Source organism: Leptopilina boulardi, unplaced genomic scaffold, assembly GCF_019393585.1.
Source record: "Leptopilina boulardi isolate dan_hultmark-lab unplaced genomic scaffold, ZJU_Lbou_2.1 LbouV2_325, whole genome shotgun sequence".
Classification (NCBI taxonomy): Eukaryota; Metazoa; Arthropoda; class Insecta; order Hymenoptera; family Figitidae; genus Leptopilina; species Leptopilina boulardi.
The window spans coordinates 2861952-2883706 of NW_026137891.1; the positions used below are offsets into that span (position 1 = coordinate 2861952).

The 21755-nt window shown below is 29.1% G+C and overlaps 1 protein-coding gene across 1 annotated transcript in view; it reads right to left on the reverse strand.

Moving 5' to 3' along the window:
* LOC127284444 (ecto-NOX disulfide-thiol exchanger 2) overlaps positions 1 to 21755 on the reverse strand; it is a 135204-nt gene that overhangs the window by 104144 nt on the left and 9305 nt on the right. Inside the window, exon 3 of the mRNA XM_051309881.1 lies at positions 1132 to 1201. The gene's annotated coding sequence lies outside the window, so the exon portion shown is untranslated. The remainder of the gene's footprint in view (positions 1 to 1131; positions 1202 to 21755) is intronic.

Below are 21755 nucleotides of genomic sequence, written 5' to 3' on the forward strand. Positions count from 1 at the left end.
AAATTTCACTAATGACTTTCTCAAAAGAAAAACTTCATTTCACTTTTGCTCTACATTTGTTTTAAAAAGTTAATTTTCACTCTAAAAAAAAAAAAAAAAATTCTAAAATATTACCCTTTTTTCTTTTCTAACAATAATAATCCTTTGATGAAAAAAAATATAGAACTTTTATTGCAAAATTTTGCAGACCATGAAGTGACAATAGATAGAGAGAGGGAGATAATGTGAAAAGTATATAATGTTAGAGAAGAATATTTTTACAAAAGTTTTGTTAAGATTTTGAATATAAAAAAATGGATAACAAAAGAAGATCGCGGAAGATGAAATACGTTATTCTGAAGCACCAATGAAAAGAGGAGATGTAGGCTAGCCATAGGTGGTTTCCGATAGTCATCGTTACATCATATAAATCTGGTTAACAATAGATCGAGTGCACTTCCGTGGTTGCATTGCAGCAGAAGCAAATGCACACATATATATATATATATATATGAGAAAGCGCCAATAAAAATCGACGAACTGCCAACCATGCGCGAACGGTTCATTCTCTACAATGATACTACTACAACTACTATCACTATATATATATATATATATACGTGGTCACAAAACTACTATATAGCCAAGTGGGCATGCATAATAATCAGAATACAATAGATAACCAATATTTGTTATTCCATAAAGTATTCTTTCTGTTTTGTTTAAAAAAAAAAATTTTGCTTTTTAATTAAATTTAAAAAATTTTTAATTCAATCATTTTTTTTTTGTTGAGTTAAATATTTCAGTATTTAAAGTTTTTTCTACCTCTTCCTATACGGTATTTATCCATATTCAGTACTACGAGACAAAAAAACTAAATTCTTGAATTTTTAATTAGTGGTAAAGGTATGTTTAATTTAGACATTTATACATTGAAAAAATTTATTTGATTCAAATAATCGGTTACTTTGTTAGTAGCAAATAATAATAAATATTTATTTCATAATATTTAAATAAAAGATTATTTGAATCAAATATACTTTTTTCAGTGTAGTCTTTAGACATTAGAAACATAAATAATAATAATAATAATAAATAATATAGTAAATCAGTCATATAAAATATTATAGAAAAAGTTCGTTACCAACTTACCAAATTGTTATAATCTTGGCATCAGTAGTAAAGGTTAGTTTCAGTCAGACAATTTTTGGAATTTTCGTATCTGTAACAAAAAAACAAAACAATTATAAATTTTTTAGTAGTGTGAATTCTAAAAATAAAGTTTTAAAAAAGGAATTTTCTAACAACCATTATAATTTTCTAAATTAGTAGTAGAAGAATTAAATTTTAGTCAGACATCATAGGTTAAATTCTTGGAATTTTTTTACATTAGTACACAGAAAATTAAAAGGCATTAAAATAAGCTGCAACGCTTATTATTTTAATCCAATTTTGCTTATTTTAATCCATTTTGTTATTAAAATAAGCAAAATTGGATTAAAATAATAAGCGTTGCAGCTTATTTTAATGCCTTTTAATTTTCTGTGTAGTTACATTAGTATTAGTAGTAGAAGTAAATTTTAATCAGACAAATCTGGTATTAGTTTTTAAAAATTCAATAAGTACAAAATATATTTGCCTTAAAAATAGTAAAAATTAAAAAAAAAAAATTATTTTTGTATCAGTAGTAGAAATAAATTTTAGTCAGACATGGTAGTTTCAAACATTCCAACAGGCTGACTCTGTATATCATATATCGACATTAAAAATAGTAAAAATTAAAAAAATATTTCTACAAGGGCATAATTTCTACTTGACGATATATATATACAATATCCCTTAGCTTGCGCACTGCGTATATTGCTTGCGCGATGAAACTTAAATAAAACAGGATTTATTGCTGGAAATGCAATTTTTATTAAAGCTCATATGTATATATATATATTCACATATATAGTTGATATATATACAAAATATAATAGTCTTATTTATATTCATCGTGTATGAGAAGATCGTATTTACGGGAAGCGCACTGTATTCGTTACATGTAGTCTCTGGTTTTATTCGTTGACTAACATTTCGTTGATATGCGGACGATGACGCTTTCCGGTTCCGGCAGATTCTGCAGGCTCGTCTCGTACTCTTGGTGCGGTGCAGGCACGGAGAGGATCCGTATATATACACACATTCAACCAACAGTTGCAAAGTCTTCTCAACGAATTCAGAACGAACATAACCTCCTTCCCTTATCCATTCCCCCTCCCCCTTTCTCTCTCTCCCCCTACAACCAAAACGAATGCTGTACGATCCGCGAAAAAGCTCCGAGGCGAACTTCCGGTCTTTTCTCAACGAATCGTTAGATCAACTACCACCGTTTCAAAAGGCGTTTTTAGTGGGGGAGGGAAATCTTTAAAACAAAAATAAATTACGAGAAAAATTGGTAAATTTCCAATGGGACAAAAATTATTATTATTATTATTATTATTATTATTTAGAGAAGTTTTCCATTTTCATTCACAGTTTTATGTGCTTCATAGATCTTTTTTTTTACTCTTCGTTAGTGTTAATTTTTCTTTACTATCTTTTTTCGAATTTCTCGTGGCCTAGGCCCAAATGCCTTAGCAACGGTTGCTAAGGATCGTTTTTCCTTAGCGACGGTTCCTAAGGTTCTTTTTTCCTTAGCAACCGATGCTAAGGATTTTTTTCCTTAGCAACCGATGCTAAGGATCATTTTTCCTTAACAACCGTTACTAAGGATACTTTTTCTTTAGCAACGGTCGCTAAGAATATTTTTTCCTTAGCAACGGTAATATTAATATTGGCCACGAAAGCTTGCGATGGAGGCGCCATTCTCCTGCTTCTCTTATATTTTTTCCTCACATTGTCCGTTTATAAAACATAAGTAAATTTTTATCAGAAGAAAAGGTTGAAAATTGTGATTTTGTGGTAATCAGAAGTGACCCTTCTTTTAACACTTTTTTTTCCTCATCTGGTCAGGTGGTTTCTATCGAATGAATGGGTGAGTGCCATTGATTGAAAAAGAGGAGACGAGAGGAGAAATAGATAGGGAGAATAAAAAACGAGAGAAAGGCCAACGATAGAGAGTAAACGTGGTCTGGCGCATATATATATATATATATATATATATATATATAGAGAGAGAGAGAGAGAGAGAGAGAGAGAGAGAGAGAGAGAGAGAGAGAGAGAGAGAGAGAGAGAGAGAGAGAGAGAGAGAGAGAGAGAGAGAGAGAGAGAGAGAGAGAGAGAGAGAGAGAGAGGGGGGGGGGGGGCAGGTCGTGCGCGTTACAAGCTTTCAGGTAATTTTGCTAAAAGCATTAATTTGGATTAAAAGATCGTCTACGCCAGCCAGCGAAGAGCGCCCAGCAACGTTGCACCCTGTGACCGAAGCTAATGGCTCGTACCTTTCCATCCTACGGTCTGGGATCGCTCCTAAAGAAGAAATTAAATCGCCCTTTTTTGCATCTGCCGCTCTCCTTTACTTTTACTTCCTTTGCCTCCACCTTCCAATTACGAATAATACTTAGCAGAAAGTGCTGTACTTAATTCAAACACAGTAATATTTATTGAAGCAAATTTCATTTCGCTTTTAAAAATTTCATCTCTCAAATGTCCCTCATTTTTTTCCATTTCGTATTTCAATTTTCCTAAATATTGTCAATATTTTTTTTCTCACAAATCTTCCCACATAGAAATAAATCTGTCGGCAGTAGTAGTAAAGGTTAATCGGAGAGGGATTTACTGTACAAGAAGCGTTATCTATTCATAAGGAAAAAAAAAAAATTCGATTCGATTTGCAATCGGTAATCGTTTATCATTCGTCGCGTTTTTTTTTTTTTTAAAGATGGTATATAGAAGCACGAATCATGGATGAGTGATCTGATATGAAGAAGGTGCATATAGTGAAGTACCGGAAGAGGCGAACATATCGAAGTCTGGATCAATATGGCTTTCATCCACAAAGATGTTGGATCGTGTGCTGACGCTAATGGCAGAGCAATGACCTTGCAGTATTTTGCTGAGTAAACTGCCAACGACTTAAATGTTCCCGCCACGCACGCGAACCAGGCCTGAATCATAAGGCTTTTAACATTGGACCCAACTTAAAGGGAGATATATCGGATTCATCGAGTATATAACATGCGCCTTTCTCTCTCTCTCTATATATATATATATAGAGAGAAAGATAGCTTTTGCAAAACTCGTCGATATAAGCTCGTTCCGCGAAACTTTGTCCATTGAGCACTGATAACGATAAGAATGTTCATTGCTGTCGTAAAAAAAAGAGTGTGTAATCCTATCGCCAAGTATGTCGTAAGAATCTTTCTAGTCTCTATATTGCACTTGACAATCGGCTTATCATAAAAAAAAATAAACCCTTTTCGCGTTCATTCGATATAATCTTCTTTAGAAATACTTCGAATTTCGTTTTCGAATTATTTGCCACTGACATGAGAGGAAATTTTTTTTTTTTTTATTGTATCATATTTTCTTGTAATAGTTTTGTTAAAAAAAACATTCTTCGGATTTTAGAACAAAGGATAAAGAAATAAAATAATAAAACAAAGAAATATGGAACAAAAGATACTGAAAAAACATTGCACTGAAAGATTTTTCATTTCGAAAATTAATACAATGTTTTACAAAATCGGAACATCTTTTTTTCTGTACTATACAAATAAATATTTCCTTGCACCAAATAATTTTTGAGTCAATTAAATGATATTTCACGGAAAAAAATTACTTGTATTATCTAAAGAATCTCATGGGTTATCTACAAAAAGAAGTTATGTAGTCTTCACAAAACAGCTGATTTTGGGAAATTCACAAATCGGACTTGTTTACAGCACAATTTTTACAATTGAGGCTCCGGATTTTAAAAGGACATACTCGAATTTGCCTCACAAGTTTTGTCCTCTAGTGTTAAAATTTCGAAATTTTCAATATCAAATTTCAACGTTAAGATTCGATTTTTAAAATTTTATATTAAACAATTTAAAAATTTTAACCCTAAAGACGACAATTTGTGATGCAGATGCAGATTTGTGATTATTTGAATCAAATAAATTTTGTTTTCAGTACGTTAAGTATATACGATATGTACAGCGGATATCTTTGTATACCGCAAGGAATTCCATACTCTAATGTGAAAATAATTTTCCTAAGGAAGCAGAATGAATGGAAGCGTGAGTAAATTGGAAATAAATAGTTATTAATTAAGTGAAGTGTATAGCTGCTGGGATTATAGGAATTTTGCAGAAGGCAATATATATATCTATATGGAAGAGGAAAAAAAAGAGAAAGAAAAGTCGCGTAGATCTTTATGACTTGAGTCATTAGTCATTAGCAGGGCAGGATTCCATTCGAACGAGATCACATTCTTGTAGTGCTTCAAGTGGAATTTTGCACTCTCTACGAAGGTCCATATGTGTACCTACATATATATATAGTATATATGAGGCTATATATGCATTTACTTACATAATTGCGCTTCTCAAGAGATAACAATCTTCGTGTGTGTAACGTTGTCTGGGGGGCTTTAATTGGACGCTGTGGTTAAATCATCCGTAACGAGCGCGTACGCCATGAAAATCATTTTCTACCCGCATATATAGAACAAGTCACTGGTAGTATTAATCTTATATATACTCAACACAAAATTATCATCTTCCTAATTGAGATAACATTTTATCTTTTTCAAATCTCAAAAATGAAAAAAATTTCCAAACAAAAAATTAATGCTAATTAAATGATGACCTAATTTTAATATTAATGAAAATATATAATATAAAAAGAATTTTTCCCATCGATTTAATTATAATTGCAATTCCTATAATTAATTCTAATAGAGGACTATACTTTGCTTTATAATTTTTTCACAAATTGTACGATTTCAAAAGATTTACATTTTAATTTGCATAGAGAAAACATTATGCTTTTGCGACCTCTCTTTCTCTCTCTCTCTTTGTTTCAAACAAAACTTGATTGCTGTATAAGCTTTTTATATGACTTCTCCTATATATAACAATTCAATTATTCCATTTTGTGAAGTATATTAATAGGATGGTAAATTTGAAATTAAACGCTCGGTTTATAGGTGAATTTTGTTTCATCATTGAAAGAGTTTTTTTTTTTTTAATATACATTACGGCAATTTAACTTACTCGATTAACAATTGTATTATACTTTGAAAAAATATGCCCTTTTTTAAATGGAATACAATCAAGCATGATTCTTTAAATTTATCTTCTATAAATATTTTTTAAAGCTAGAGAATATTAAAAAAACTGAAGCAGATTTTGAAGAAATTTTTAGATTTTAAAACAAAAACAGCTTTCTCTGAAAAGGAGAAATTTGAGTCTTTCATTTATCGATACTTTAAGCGCTTAGTCATTTATACGAATCATTCAATAATTCCCTAAAAATGTTGTCCAATTAACGATGTAACTAATTTCAATTAAATTTCTCAATTTTCTTGTTCAGTGAAGCGGACAAAAACAAAAAATTCAAAATTACTGTAAACCCACATGGCACCGGATTAGGGACACTTCTTTTTCTAATCTCATTAAAATATATAAAATATACTATGAATGACTGGTGACATTTGAACTTCTGTCTAATTTAATTTTTTTCTCTCTCTTGTTTTTCTCCAACATATATAAAGCAGTAATCAAACAAGGCTGCACCCACACGTGGGTCGAATGGTGAGGTAGTCTCTCCTACTCGTAAAAAACACGAGACCAATTAACCGTTGATTCGCTCATCCTTCTCGTCTCTCTCTCTTATTCTCTCTATATACTCTTGGTCATTCCCGGCAATAAGTGCAATTGCTTCGGTTTCAGAAAGGTTAACGCTCTGGGTTAAATGCTCGGGAATTTGGTGTCACTTTCGGTACTCGAGTGAGAGAGTAAGAGAGAGGGAGAGAGTCACCCGTCGCATAGTTGTGGAATTAAAACGAACCCTAACGCTCGCCCAAAGAATGGTATTAAAGGGTTCGTTAAGGGAGACGACTCTCACTCGTCGAGTCGTATCACTGCCCCCATGGGAATGCGGTTTTGACATTTCTCGTTTAACCGAGTAGACCACAAAAGCGAATTTCTCGCCTTTTGGTAGAACAATGTTTCCTTTTACATTTCATTCTTTCGTGAATGTATAATAAAATACAACTTGAGACGCGAGTGACTTGTCATAATCTCTTAATTACACTAAACGAAAAATAATTCCCTTTTTTAACTGTGAGCTTTTTCTTTTACTATATATAGTAAAATTGAAAAGGAATTTTCAAAATTATAGAATATTAATCTCTTAATTACACTAAACGAAAAATAATTCCTAGGACGCGCATGATTATCCTATAAAAATAATTAGTAAGGATTTTAATTTTAAAGAATTTTATTCTGTAGGGGAGAGCGGGGCAAAGCCGCTGATGTAACATTTATTTATAAATATTTTTGTTATTACACCTTCAATTGACGTGATTTTTTTTTTCTATTTCATCTAAAAATAATTAATAACAAATTTCAATAGTAATTATTTAATTTATTATAAGCTTGATTAATTAATTTAATTATTTTCAAAGAGATGCAAAAAAACGGCTTTGCCCCGTATGGCGGGGCAGCGACGTTTTTGCTTATATTTTTTGAAAGTAGAAAATTATAGCCGTTAAAACTGTACAGTAAATACTGTGCAGTAAATGACCTAATATCTTTGAAACATAAGTATTTTATACATTTTTTAAAGAGTTTTAAGTTATTTTATAAAAAATATCAATACTTGTATTTTTAACCTCACATTTTGAATTCAACTCTTCACTTTTTCGTTGAAAAGTCTACTTTACCGACTGTTCAAATTCAAAAATAATTTAAATAACGGCGCGAAAATATTATGAAATATTAATATTATACACGGAGAGAAATATCATACTATATGTACATGGAGGACTGTTACTGTTTTCGCAAAATACTATTTGATGTAAGAATCGTTTATCACGCAAGATATTTTTTCATGAAATCATGTGTTAATAGCACGAGTTAACCTGATGTGAAATTAAAAAGACATATGTACTATAAACGCTCAAGAAACATGAAAAAATCGCTTCCCTTTTCTCTATATAAAGTTGGCTTGAAATCTATGCGCTTTTTGGATGGATTTCTTGCAAATGGGACTGGACCCGTGAACCGGGAGTGACGCTTGCGCAGTTCATATGTATCTCCGTTGCAAGAAATCCATCCAAAAAGCGCATGGATTTCAAGCGAATTTCGTATAGTGTGGTGGGGAGCATTTACGGCATGAACTTGAAGCAAAGATAACATATGTTCTCAACTTTTCTTGCATAGATATCTACGATACTGTAAACGCATGAATTTGCTGTAACAAACGCACGTAACAGCTGATGCGATTAACGAGTGATACAGCTCATGCGTTATTCGCTTGATATTTCTCTCCGTGTATTTACATAAAATTTATCATTTTTTTAATGTTAATAATAAATTTGAATACTAATAAATTAATTTATGTTCTAAATGAAATATTCTTTTTAAAATTAGACTATTTTAATATATTATATAATAAACACAGATTTTTTACATAAAAATAACTAATGTCCTTTATTTTATTTGATTTTGTAAAATAATGTAACATAATAATATAGGTAATATAAGATAATAATAATAAAAAATAATTAAATTGAAATATGTCATTTTTGAAAATAAATAAAAATAATTATTTAATATTATTTTATTTAATATTAATTTATTAATTTTAATTTATGTTTTGGTTAAAAAATCAGGTTAATATTTGTTGACACTTGATTCATGTGAAGTTAGAAAAACTTTAAATATGAAGGTAATGCAGATTTTCATTTTCAACTGTTTTTACGAAACAGTTTTTAAACGGCTTTGCCCCCAAAGCCATACATTTTTTATTTTTAAAATTCAATTTATTTAAACAAAAAATAAAACCTAAATTTCATGCAGATCGTGTAGATAAATGTTTCATTTATTCAAGCAAAAAGTTTTTAAGACCTAAGTGCTTAAAGCAATTTTTTAAATTTGAATCTTCGATCAACGAAATTTTCATCTCTTTCTTGCAAAAACTATTTTTATGTTATATTTCCTAATATATTTAATATTTTTTAGTTTTTTCTTTTCCAATTCATTGCTTTAATCGTATTAACAATAAACTGTTAACGAAAATGGTAATAGATTAGAAAGAAAGAAGATATTTCGAAAAACGCCTTTGCCCCACATAGCGGCTTTGCCCCGCTCTCCCCTAATTATTGTTTAGACTAATTTTCATTTTTCGAATTAGAATTTGACAGAATTTTTCTTTTTAAACGAATTTTTACTTAACATAATTCTTATTCATTGAATTTTTAATGAACAGAACGAGTAAAACGCCGAATTTTTACTTGTCCGAAATTGCAAATGACCGAATAAAGAATGGACAGAAATATTTCGGCGCGATTTTTAAAATACGATTTTCTTGACAATTTGTAATTGGTCAATTTTAAAAGTCGCGCCGAAAGACTGTTAATTCGGTCATTTGCAATTTCGGACAAATAAAATTTCGACGTTTTAAGAATTTATACATTAAAAATTCGTTTAAAAACAAATTCTTCGAAATTTTAATTCGAAAAATGAAAATTCGCCTAAAAAATAATTATATATAATAAAATTATTTTAATTTCTAATTAATAGAATTATAATCATGCACCTTTTCCTATTTTCAACTGAATGCTTTTTCTTTTACTATAGAAAATTGAAAAAAAAATCCAAAAATACAAAATATTTCTTTGCGAATTAAAAAAAATATTTCTCACACAATGAGAAATACAATAAAACATAAAATGCAATTAATCAAAACTACATAAAAGGTAGTTTCTCTATATAAAACTGAAAATTATACATATTCGCGAAAAGAAAGTCAAGCAAAGGTGGGTAATTAATTTTTTAATTAATAAATACGAAAGGAGGCAAAATAACAGGAAGTAAGAAAATAGACTCCGGGGGTATGGCAAAAAAAAAGAAGAGAGAGAAAATAAGGAAAAGCATCCCCGCGAGCGTTAAGCCGAGGCAAAGAGGACGACCTCTTAGTGCAGATTTTTATTCTTATCTATACAGAGAGACGACGCCAACGGCCTTTTGGGTCGAAGATTAGAGGTTGGAAAAAAAGAATATGACTTGAGAAGGAAGAATGAGATCTTCTAAATGCGAACACGAGATCGTAAAATATTTTGGACAGGCGTGTGATATCTGACTCTCTCTCTCTCTCTCTCTCTCTCTCTCCCTCTCTCGATTCTTTTTTAGGTCCGATTCGCGGTCAAAAGAAAAAAAAAGAGACGAGAAGATGGAAAAGTATATATAGAGACTTGCAGCAAAGAACGAATAAAGAGTAAAAGGAAAGGGGAAGAAACAACGTGCCAAGAATAAAACTCAAGATTGACTGTAATATAAAGAAGCAGAAAGTACGAGGTTGGCAGCCCTCAGGAAAAGGAAGGGTCTTATGATAACGTGCTTTGGATATAAGTACTCATATGAACCTCAAAAACGTTGTCTTCTTCTTCCTTTTAAATCCCATCTATATAATACACAACAAAAAAAACCTCAAGGACATAACACAAAAAAAGGACCTAATACGAAAAAAGCAAAGACCCTTTTTCACGATAACAGTTTCTATAATATTTCAATTCCGTATATCAATTTTTTCGATTTATGTAAACAAAAATCCTTATAATAAATAATCAAACTGTAATCAAAATTCTATATATTGAACCTCATATTTTATAATCAAGATTTGTTATAAACATTTTCTTTAATAAAAGATAAAATCTATTATATAGAAAAAAATACTTTTTTTTATATATTCAATCGTAAAAGTTATCGGATCAAATATGAAAGAATAATTTCCCCGACATTTTGCTATATTGGAAATTTTTTTGATAGGAAAAATATTACATTAATTTCCTGTGATAAATGTGGACACAATTATATTTTTCTTCTCGATATGAATGAATGGGGCAAAATCGAAAGAAAAATATTCCCCCGTCAAAATGAACATGAGAAAAAAAATACGCGATCTCTAAATAAATATTTTGTCACCTGAGAAATAATAATAATCGTGTTATATAACGTATTTATGCATATGTCTAGGTCGATTATCATATATATAGATATAGAGCGAATCACGAGACATTTATTGACGATTTGATCGAGAAAAGAGAAGAAAAAAAGTTACATATAGAACAACCTGTTGCAAAATATGCATTTTGTTTTACTTATTTTTATATTAAGACAATAAATTTGTTGAATTTTAATTTTCAAAAAAAAAAAAAAAAATCATTACAAACATTTTAGAAAGTTAAACAAATTGTAAAAAAAAACTTAGCTTCGAGTAAAAAATAATCTAGGAAAAATTTTAATTTAAAATCGAGATCATTTTTTTTATATGAAGACAACTTTAAATACTTGGCACTGTAAGGTATATATAACTTTTTTTTCACTTATACGTTAATGTCATGTTGTAAACATAAACCAAAGGAAAAGTGTGGGAGATAAAACCACTGTTAAAATGGTAGGATTGGTACTAGCCCCAGCAGGATCTTCATTCTGGTATACGAAGAGGCGTGCACTCAGACCAAATTTACGTTCAAGTGTTTACGGGACAAGATGGCGCCAAGGTGTCAGCCTTGGGTGCATTATTGCTCTTAAGACATAGATCCATACAAGTTCTAGACAATGGATACGAAGATTTTGAAAAAATTTTAAATTCAAAAAAAGTTCAAAAAAACTGAAACTATTATTAGTTTAAAAAACCAAACAACAACCATCGTACACGAAGGAAAAAGATTGTTACATTGAAAATTAGAATCTAGAATTAACAAATCAGGTTTGTTGTTGCAACAAATTTTTTGTTAATCTAATAATTCGAAATTTTTGTGATAACAATACATCAGAGAAAACAAAAAATTTAGACTACCAAAGCAAAAAGTTAAAAGAACCATTGTGTATGGTTACTATTATTAACATTTGGGGTGCATTTTATGGTAAAAGTACCATTATTAATTGCTTGCTTTAATTTTAATTAAACCTACTAAATTTATAATTACCAGTAAAAAAAATCACATTTTTTAATTAACTTCTTTAAAATTTGCTAATATTGATTTTCATTTCTGTCTGATAATAAAAATTGTCCGATTGCAATTTATATTGATTAATATTTTGGTAGGCTTTTTCGCACACATATATAAAAAATTTGTTCGCGAATAAAGTACTGTGGAAAAGTGAACAATATTCGTTGAGATGCATTTTTTATGGGTTTCATATATGGGGTTCTGTATTTGAAATGTTGCATTTTATAAAAGACAATGTGCGCGTGCATTTACGGGGCAAATAAGGCAAGAGGAGATTCGCGCGCGTCAAAGAGAGAGAGAGAGAGAGAGAGAGAGAGAGAGAGAGAGAGAGAGAGAGAGAGAGAGAGAGAGAATACTACTGTCATATTCTGCGATGACCATAATCCGCCGAAGCATTCTGCATAATGTGTTTCCTCTGTCATTGGCAGACCCTCTAATCCAACGCCAGCCGCATGTTAAACACAGACGCGCAAGTTAACATATACGCTTAAAGTCAATGTCATTATTATATATGAAAGTTTATTCAATTCGACTTATAATCATCGTAAGCCAAAAATCTTTATTATAATAGACACACGATCACCTATACTATTTAGTATTGATTTTAACATCAATCATGCTTAACAATACTATTAATAATAATAATAATATACACCCGCATTGGGAAAATTCGAAATCTTATGAATTTCATATTGATCACAGTCAACGCCTATAAAGCTTCACTGAAATATCTCTCACGATCAATCTATATTCTATAATTATAATTGCATTCACATTATATTGACCCACATATTCCTTTTTCGAACGTTCCAAAATAGAAATTTTTTAATTAAATTACTAATAGACAAAAATAATTTTTATAAAAGATATTAAAATTTGATGCTTTAATTTTGAAATTTTAATTTTTAAGAACTTTTGAGAATAATTTAATAAACGATTTATTCAATGATAACTTCAATGAAAAGTAGTAGTATAAAAAATAGAGACATCATAGTTTAAATTATAAATAGTATCATATAACTGAAGCCTCAATTAATAGTATACCTACAGTATCATACGCGCTGACGGTTTTAATTAATTTTAGTATTATTAAGTAGTAATTTTAAGAAATAATTACATTTCTAAAAAAGTAGCTTCATTTAAAAATAGTATCATAAAAGAAAGTAAAGTTAAAAAGTACTACCATACTACTCTCTAAATTTGAATCAGTGAAAAAGTCAATGGTCTCAAATCAGTCGCTATTTGAATCAGTAACATTTCACTGATTTTCAGTCAAAGTAATTGATTCTCCAGTGAAATGTCACTAACTGTCAGTGAAAACCACTGATTTAAATAGCTAGAATTTAGCGACTGATTTGAGACCAGTGACTTTTTCACTGATTCATATTTAGAGAGTACAAAAGCATTATACAATGGTAGAATCATACAGCAGTAACTTTAATTAATAATTAATAAATAATACTCTCTAAATCTGAATTAGTGAAAATGTTTACTAATTTGAATTAGTGACTCACTTTTTGCTTCTGAATTAGTTAAATTTTACTAATTGTTAGTAAAATTTTACTACTCTCTAAATCTGAATTAGTAAAAATGTTTACTAATTTGAATTAGTCACTCACTTTTTGCTTCTGAATTAGTAAAATTTTACTAATTATTAGCAACTTTTACTAACAATTAGTAAAATTTAACTAATTCTAAAGTAAAAAGTGAGTCACTAATTTAAATTAGTAAACATTTTTACTAATTCAGATATAGAGAGTAATTCAGAAGCAAGTCACTAATTCAAATTAGTAAACATTTTTACTAATTCAGATTTAGAGAGTAGAATCATAAATTAGTAAATTTAATTAAAAACAGAATTATATAACTTCAATTAATGATAGAAGCATACATAGTAGCTTCAATTATAATAATAGAAGCATAAATTGCTAAATTCAATTAACAGTATTATCATACAGTGAGTTCTAATCAATAATGGTATTATTAACTCTATAGTAGTAGCTTCAGATTAATAGTAGAATCATACATAACTGTAACTTCAATTAATAATAGAATCATACACCTGTAACTACAAGTAATAAAAGAATCATAGACTCATAATTTTATAAGCAATAATAATATCATAATGTATAGTAGTATAGTAGTATAATAGAATATTTTAATAGTAGTATCACAGTTTGAATGAATAATGGCATTAATTAGTAGAAGCTTTAATAATACTAGAATCACCCAACGTTAGCTTCAATTAATGTCAACTGTAATTATACACGATTATGATTATTTTTTAACGCTACTTAAAGGAATAAGAAAGGCAAAAAAAAAATTGTTTCCGCAATATAAAAAGTCAATCATAAAATGTATGATATAAAAAATAATGTGTCTCTAGCCACAAATTCATTGAGCGTGTGTAATTTTTTTTTTTTTTTAAAGAAGGAAAGAGTATAATTGAAAAATCCTTTTGAATGTGAATCGTGGGGCAAATTAGAAAACTCTATAGAGCAATGGTCATTCAATTATTCGGCACTATCTCGTCGTTTTTCCTCTTTTTCTTTTTCTTCTTCTTCTGATTTTACCATAGGATGCAAGCCATCTCACGTGCAATTTTATCCTAAAGGAGTTGGTGGGATCCTATAACCTCGTTTCACTGTCGTAATCTCTCCCACCTTCTTTGAATTAAATACAAAGTTGATAAACCCAAAAGAATGTTTGGATTTTACTTGAGAGAAGCAGAAGCGGATGAGGTAAAGGAGAGTAGAGAGCCGCGCACGCTAGCGGTTCTAAGAAGAAGGAGTTGAGGATAGAAGATAGAGAATAGAGGGATATAGAATGGCAAAGCATTCCGATGCTCGAGCGCGTGAGAGCTTCCCTTGGGGATGATGCTACCCACCATGGCCCTCCCCCTACACACACACACACATACAAACACATTCACAGATACAAATAAAATCTGACAAACGGACATGCACATTCACTCTTACTCTTTCTCTTCGTACGTGCAAACAGAGAAGAAAACCTACGCAAGCGGATCTACTGGAAGGTTAAAAAAAAAAGAAAAGAAAAAAGAAATGGTAAGAGAAAGTTCTTTGTTAAACTAAAATAGAAGGAAAAGTGCGAGAAAGAAGTCAAGTTTATTTTTTACCGAATAAACTTTATCATGCGGCTTCTATTGTGTTTATTTCGATTTTTTCTCTAAGTCCTTTTACGACACTTTATTCTTTCTATTATTTTTATAAACTTTTGTTAATCTCAAGAAGAAAAAAAAAATGTTAGATAAGTGGAAACTTAGAAATATAAACTGTGTCACTTCATTTTTAGAAATAAATATTATATTGCATAAAAATATAATTTGACACAGTAAATTATTTTTAAATTCAATCAACAATTATATAAAAATTGAATAATAGTTCAATTGAATTGAAATATTAATTTTAGATGAGAAAAACTTTTTCGAAAATATATTTTATATTTTAAAGCAGTTCAAAAATAGTTTTAAAAAAACAATTCTACTAAATTTTACTATAAGTTTGGAAAGCATTAATTTTTAAGATAATCATTAATTTTATTAAAAAAAAATCATACATGAAAAATTATGGATAATTCAATCATTTCTTTTATCCTAAATATATGACCTAAAAAGAAACCCCTAACAAAAAATGAGATGAGATATGCCAAGAGTTCGTGATACGTTGCTGGAAACTAGCCTGAGGGTAGAAATGTAGTGTCGCATAGCATGTAAGAGAAGAAGGGATGCATTATTAATCGATCAGAGAATACAGTTGAGAGGGAGAGAGAAAGAGAAAGATAGAGTATATAAAGGGCGTAAAAGACTCAAAGAGCAACCCCGGGTGAAGTGGTCCTTCATTTAAAATTTAAAAATTTTATAACGACGACAATGCATCTAAAAGAAAAGTGCTTTAGTACTTTAAATATTTGTTCAAAAAATTTTTAACATATCACCTTTACATAAAGATGATATTATAAATAACAATAAATTATAAATAAAAATTTATAAAATACAATATTATATTCTTCGAATTATCATTTCCCAATTTAATAATTTACATTTGTTATTCAATTTTCTATAGAATTTAGAATTACTATATATGCAAAATTAATATTATTGAATTGTATTTATTTACAAAAATTATTTGTATTTGCAAATATATATATATAGCAATTGTTTTAGAAAGCAAATATTTTGAAGCGGATATAGAAAGGGTTAATAACAAAGTAGATAAATTAATAAATTATTATTCTGTAACAATAATTATTACCAGTTAATACATTTACGAATATTTTCAAATGAAAGAAATAAATGAAAAAAAAGTGCTAATTACTTTTCTTGGTGTTTTTCTATAGTTGCATAAACAGTTTTAATTGATTAAAAGTTTCTTTTTTTTTTAAAAAAAAAAGCCAATAAAGTCAAGTGTATGTATATAGGAAACAAAAGTGTATTTAAATTTTGATCAAAATGATGGAAGACGTTCCCGAGGCTGGTAACAGAGAGTGACGGCAGGAATAATGTACGTGACAGGATATAAAAAGAACTATGATATATGATGAAGCACTATAGGTAAAAACGACTATCTTAGTCTAAAAGGCTAATAGTTCTGTTAAGTGGTCGACATTTTGCAAACTTGACCTAAAAAAAAAATTGCACAAAATGACAAATGACATTTATCTGTTTATATGCGACCTTTTAAGAATCAGATTTAGCAATCCTCAAATATCCAATGCATTTAAGAATATTATCTTCAAAAAAAAAAAAAAATTATAAAAAACCGTATATTAAAATCCATATATATTTAGTTTCATAATTTATATATCAATCAGAAGTATAGCTGCAGATATAGGCAAAATAAATTAAGAAACAGATGATTTAAATCATTTTCAAAATGCTATTAATTTCTATTTGGCAATAATTATAATATTATAAATTTATTATAATTATTATTATGAAATATTTTGTTTACTAATATTTATAATTATTGACAGCACTATATTGTATTATTCTACTATTAATTGAAGCAATATTATATATGATATTACTATTTTGAGTCACAATTGTATATGATACAATGAATTCTAAAACTAAAGAAATACGAACCATTATTTACACTCAGAAAAAAGTTTCATTCAAACCAAATATACCATTTCTTTTGTATTAACACAAATTTTGCGTTATTCCAAACAAAATTTATTTCATTCAAAAAACGAATATTTATTTTATATAAATAGTTTGGTTTATTTTAATAAATTTTTCGAACGAAAAAAGAATTTAATTAAACTAAATAAACTCTTTATTGATTCAACCAAAAGTTTGGTTAACTGTACTGGTATTAATTCAAACAAAATTTGGTTATATCAAATTTTTTTCTGAGTGTAAGTTCATTATCCATATATAAAACCTCCAAGTCTTGATGATCGGAAATTAAGAAATTAATTCTCATTGAAGTAGAAGTAATAATAAAAATTTGACCTAAAATTCACAACCGTTGTGCAATTTAGAAATCGTCGAAATAAGAGGCATATGCTTAATTCTTTTTTTTCTCGTCAATTTTTTTCTCCCTCAATATAATATACGTTTATTAAATCTTGAAAAGGGAGGAAGATAATACTACATCGTATATATATATATATATAGCGTCGTCGTGCGCGCACGGCTGTTCTTCCTCTCCTCACTGAGAAATCGTCTTTTTCTTGCAAAGTCAACGTGAAATTAAATTTCCTTAATCTTGAAAATCGATCAGATTACATTTCCCAACATAAAGCGTCATGCTTCTTCTCTTGCGCGTTTCATCTCTCGCACTATACCACCCCCCCTCCTCCTCCTAAACTCTACCCCCTCTCTCTCCATCCCTTTTCTCTTCATCGTCTTTCTCTCGTCATATCCTGCGCGAATTCAGGACAAAAGGGATGCGGAGATTGCGACCGCTTCGTTGCAAGCACGCAAAAATAACTTGACAAGAAATGTGCATTAGAAACTCATTTAACCACACTAGGCACACACAGAGAGGATCCGGTCTTTATCGAGGCTCATCTTCACGTGCCAATCTGTCTCAAAATAAGATTAATCGTTTTTGGCACATAAGCTTTAATAGAATTTCTAATAGGACAAGGTCCTATTTTTTTTTTGCCATTTTCAAGCAGACAAATTTTGATAAAACATGTTTTTTTCATTTTTCTTCATTACAAAGAAAGGTGACAAATTATTATTACATTTCGAGAAATTTTAGGAAACAAACTTTAAAACCTAATTAAAAATTAATTTTTCTGAATTTGAAACAAAATCAAACATTCTGTTCTTGGTCCCACACTAAAAAAAATGTTGCCGAGAAATTCAACTACCATTGGGTAGTTGACTAGAAAGTAGTTAAAATAACTACTTTTTTAGTTAATCTAATCATGTTCATGTAGTTAATGTAACTATTTTTAAGAAGTTAATAAGTAATAGTTGATTTTACGTAAATATGTAGTTAAAGTACAACTATACAGGTCGGTAGTAAAATTAACTTTCTTAAGGTAGTAAAAACAAGTGGAATTGTAGTCAACTCAAAATTTGAAGAATAGTAAATCCAACTACTATTCACCAGTTATATGAAATGTAGTAAAATGAATTATTTTCTTTAATTAATATAACTGCTTTTTGAGTAGTAAATTTTTTTATTAATTTCTATGATTCAATAAAATTCTTGTTGTATAGAATTATCAAGTCGTCTGTAATTAAAACTACTACTTTAAGTAGTAGATTTTTACTATTTTAATTAATTCGATAAACTTAAAGACGATTTTTGATGTAGAATTTACAAATCGTTTCCAGTTAAAACTACTACTTTAAGTAGTAGATTTTACTACTCAAAGTGGTACAATAGGCTTTAAGAACATTTTTGTTGTAGAATTAACAAATCCTTTCTGATTAAAACTACTACTTTAAGTAGTAATTTTTTACTATTTTAATTAATTCAATAAGCTTGAAAAACGTTTTTGATGTAAAATTTACAAATCGTTTCCAAATACATAAAACTACTAGTTTCAGTAGTAGCTTTTACTATTTATAGTGGTTCAATAGGCTTTAAGAACATTTATGTCGTAGAATTAAAAAATCCTTTGCAATTAAAACTACCACTTTAAGTAGTAGATTTTACTGCACTATGCAATTAAACAACTTATAATATAATTAAAAGATGAAAAATTTGCAAGTCAAAAATTAAAAAGAATAGTTACAGCAACTAAAAAAAGTAGTAAAAATGACTGCTTTAAATAGTTAAATTACCAATTGGACAAGCAGAAAGAAGTCTTCGAGTAGTTTTCAGACTGTCGTAGCGAGCGTGCGTGGTTAGTCGGTTAAGGTATCGGATAGCGAGCGTTAGGGTCGAGAGTTCAATTCCCGTCGGTTAGAAATTTTCTCTGTTAGGTACAGAATCGTTAGGGCATAAAATAAGCGTCAGTATAGAAGAGAGGATGAAAAAGTCAATTCTACTGATAATAAACAATTATAAATAAAAAATAATTCTATTTTCCTATTTTAAGTAGTAAAATCTACTACTTAAAGTAGTAGTTTTAATTGCAAAAGATTTATTAATTCTACAAAAAAAATGTTCTTAAAGCCTATTGAACCACTTTCAGTAGCAAAGTTTACTACTTAAAGTAGTAGTTTCAATTGCAAAATATTTATTAAATGTACCAAAAAAATGTTCTTAAAGCCTATTGAACCACTTTAAGTAGTAAAATCTACTATTTACATCTTGAGTTGTTTTAACATTTTTAAATTGAGTTAATACAATCACAAAATGTCATTCTACCAATTACATTTTTAATTGGTTTAACTATTTTTATATAGTTAATAGAACCGTTTAAATTCAGTTGAGGACCTATTGTACTACTCAGAGTAGTTCAAAAGTAGTAAAACCTACTAGTTTTTTTTCAGTGCATCTCTTAATTGCACGAAATAAAAAATCAATATCTAATAAATATTGACGAATCACTTCTATTTTAACTTTAAAAAATTCATAATCAACGTCAATTAAACATTACATATTGATAAAGTAATTAAAATGTAATTATCGGAAAAATAAAAATAATTAGTTTATAATAGAGATATAGATTTGATTTTTTACAGGTTTTTTTTACACTGAAAAGAAATTTATTTGATTAAAATAATTGGTTACTTGAATGTTATAATTAAATATTTATTCATATCAAATAATTATTATATTTGAGCCAATAAATTGGTTTTTAAAATACAAAAAATAATCAGTTCAAATATAGTTTATTTGTATCAAATAAAAATTAATTGATACAAATAAATATTTATTTAATAATAATTTAACATACACCCAAAGAAATGTTTTATTTAAACCAAATATAATATATTTGAGTTAAATAAACGCGTATATTTATCACACAGCCTACTAGCCTATTTATTTGGCGTAGATAAAATTTTTTATTTAAATCAAATAAATTTGTTTTTCAGTGTACCTTTTCTCTACGTTAAAACTGCATTTTTTTTAATATTTAAATTAGATAATTAAGTTTTAATAGAAAAAAATTTTCAAAAAAACGAAAATTTATAATTTCTTTTTATACTGCTTCTAATCTTAATGTGTGTGTTAGCACTGAGTTGTTTTAAGCTCGATAAGAACCGCATCCTCCGAACTGATAAAAACCATCATCCGTCATTCGTCGTTGTCGTAGTCGTCGTCGTCGTCGCGTATACATCGAACGTTTGCGTCAAGTATAGAGCTGAAGCCGGACGTGGTTTGTTTGCCAGTCGATTAAAATTCCAAGAGACATCGACTCTTTTTTTTCGCTACAAACGACGTCCACTTAACCTTCTTCGAGGTTAAGGACGCAATACAAAAATACTTTACTGATGCTTTTTCTCCACTTCTACTATATATAGTCATGCGCAAATATTGCAACTACACACGCAAATAATTTCCAATTTTTTAATATAAATATTAATTTTACTACTTTTGCGTCTAAAAGAAATTCATAAAAAAAAGAGATGAGAATTTTTTTTTCTGTTATAAAATTAGAGCAACTTTTTTTATAAGAAGGATAATTTCGATGTTTCTAAAACTATTTTAATTCTTTTCTTTCCTTTTTTAATATCATTTCAAAACGCTAAACTTGTGGAGAGTGGAAGGCTATGTATGTGCGCGACGCAAAAGGGAAAGGGAGCGGAAGGAAAGTAGGAAAAAATAATGCACTCGCGTATACACACGGGAGGGTGGCACGTATACGATAAAAAGAGGGAGAGATGCTTAGAAAAAGAGGAGAAAAACGAAAAATGGCGACCTGCCTCTCGCGAACCCGGGGGTACGAGCTCTTATTTATTTGAAAGCACGTGACTACCTTTTCCGCCGTCAGCGACGTGTTCTTTAAACCCCCACATAAATGGCTTTCAAAAGCGCGTATATATATATATATATATATACATGTATACAAAAAAAAAGAAAATAGTTCACAGGTCAATTATGTAACTTGTAAAATTCACTTTTCAGAGTAAAATATTTCCTAAGAAAATTAGTTCAACAAAAATTTTCTTAGAATTTTTATAATTTGTCTATTTTAAAATTAAATTTTATTTTATTTTTAATTAAAGCCATCATCATTATGTTACTAA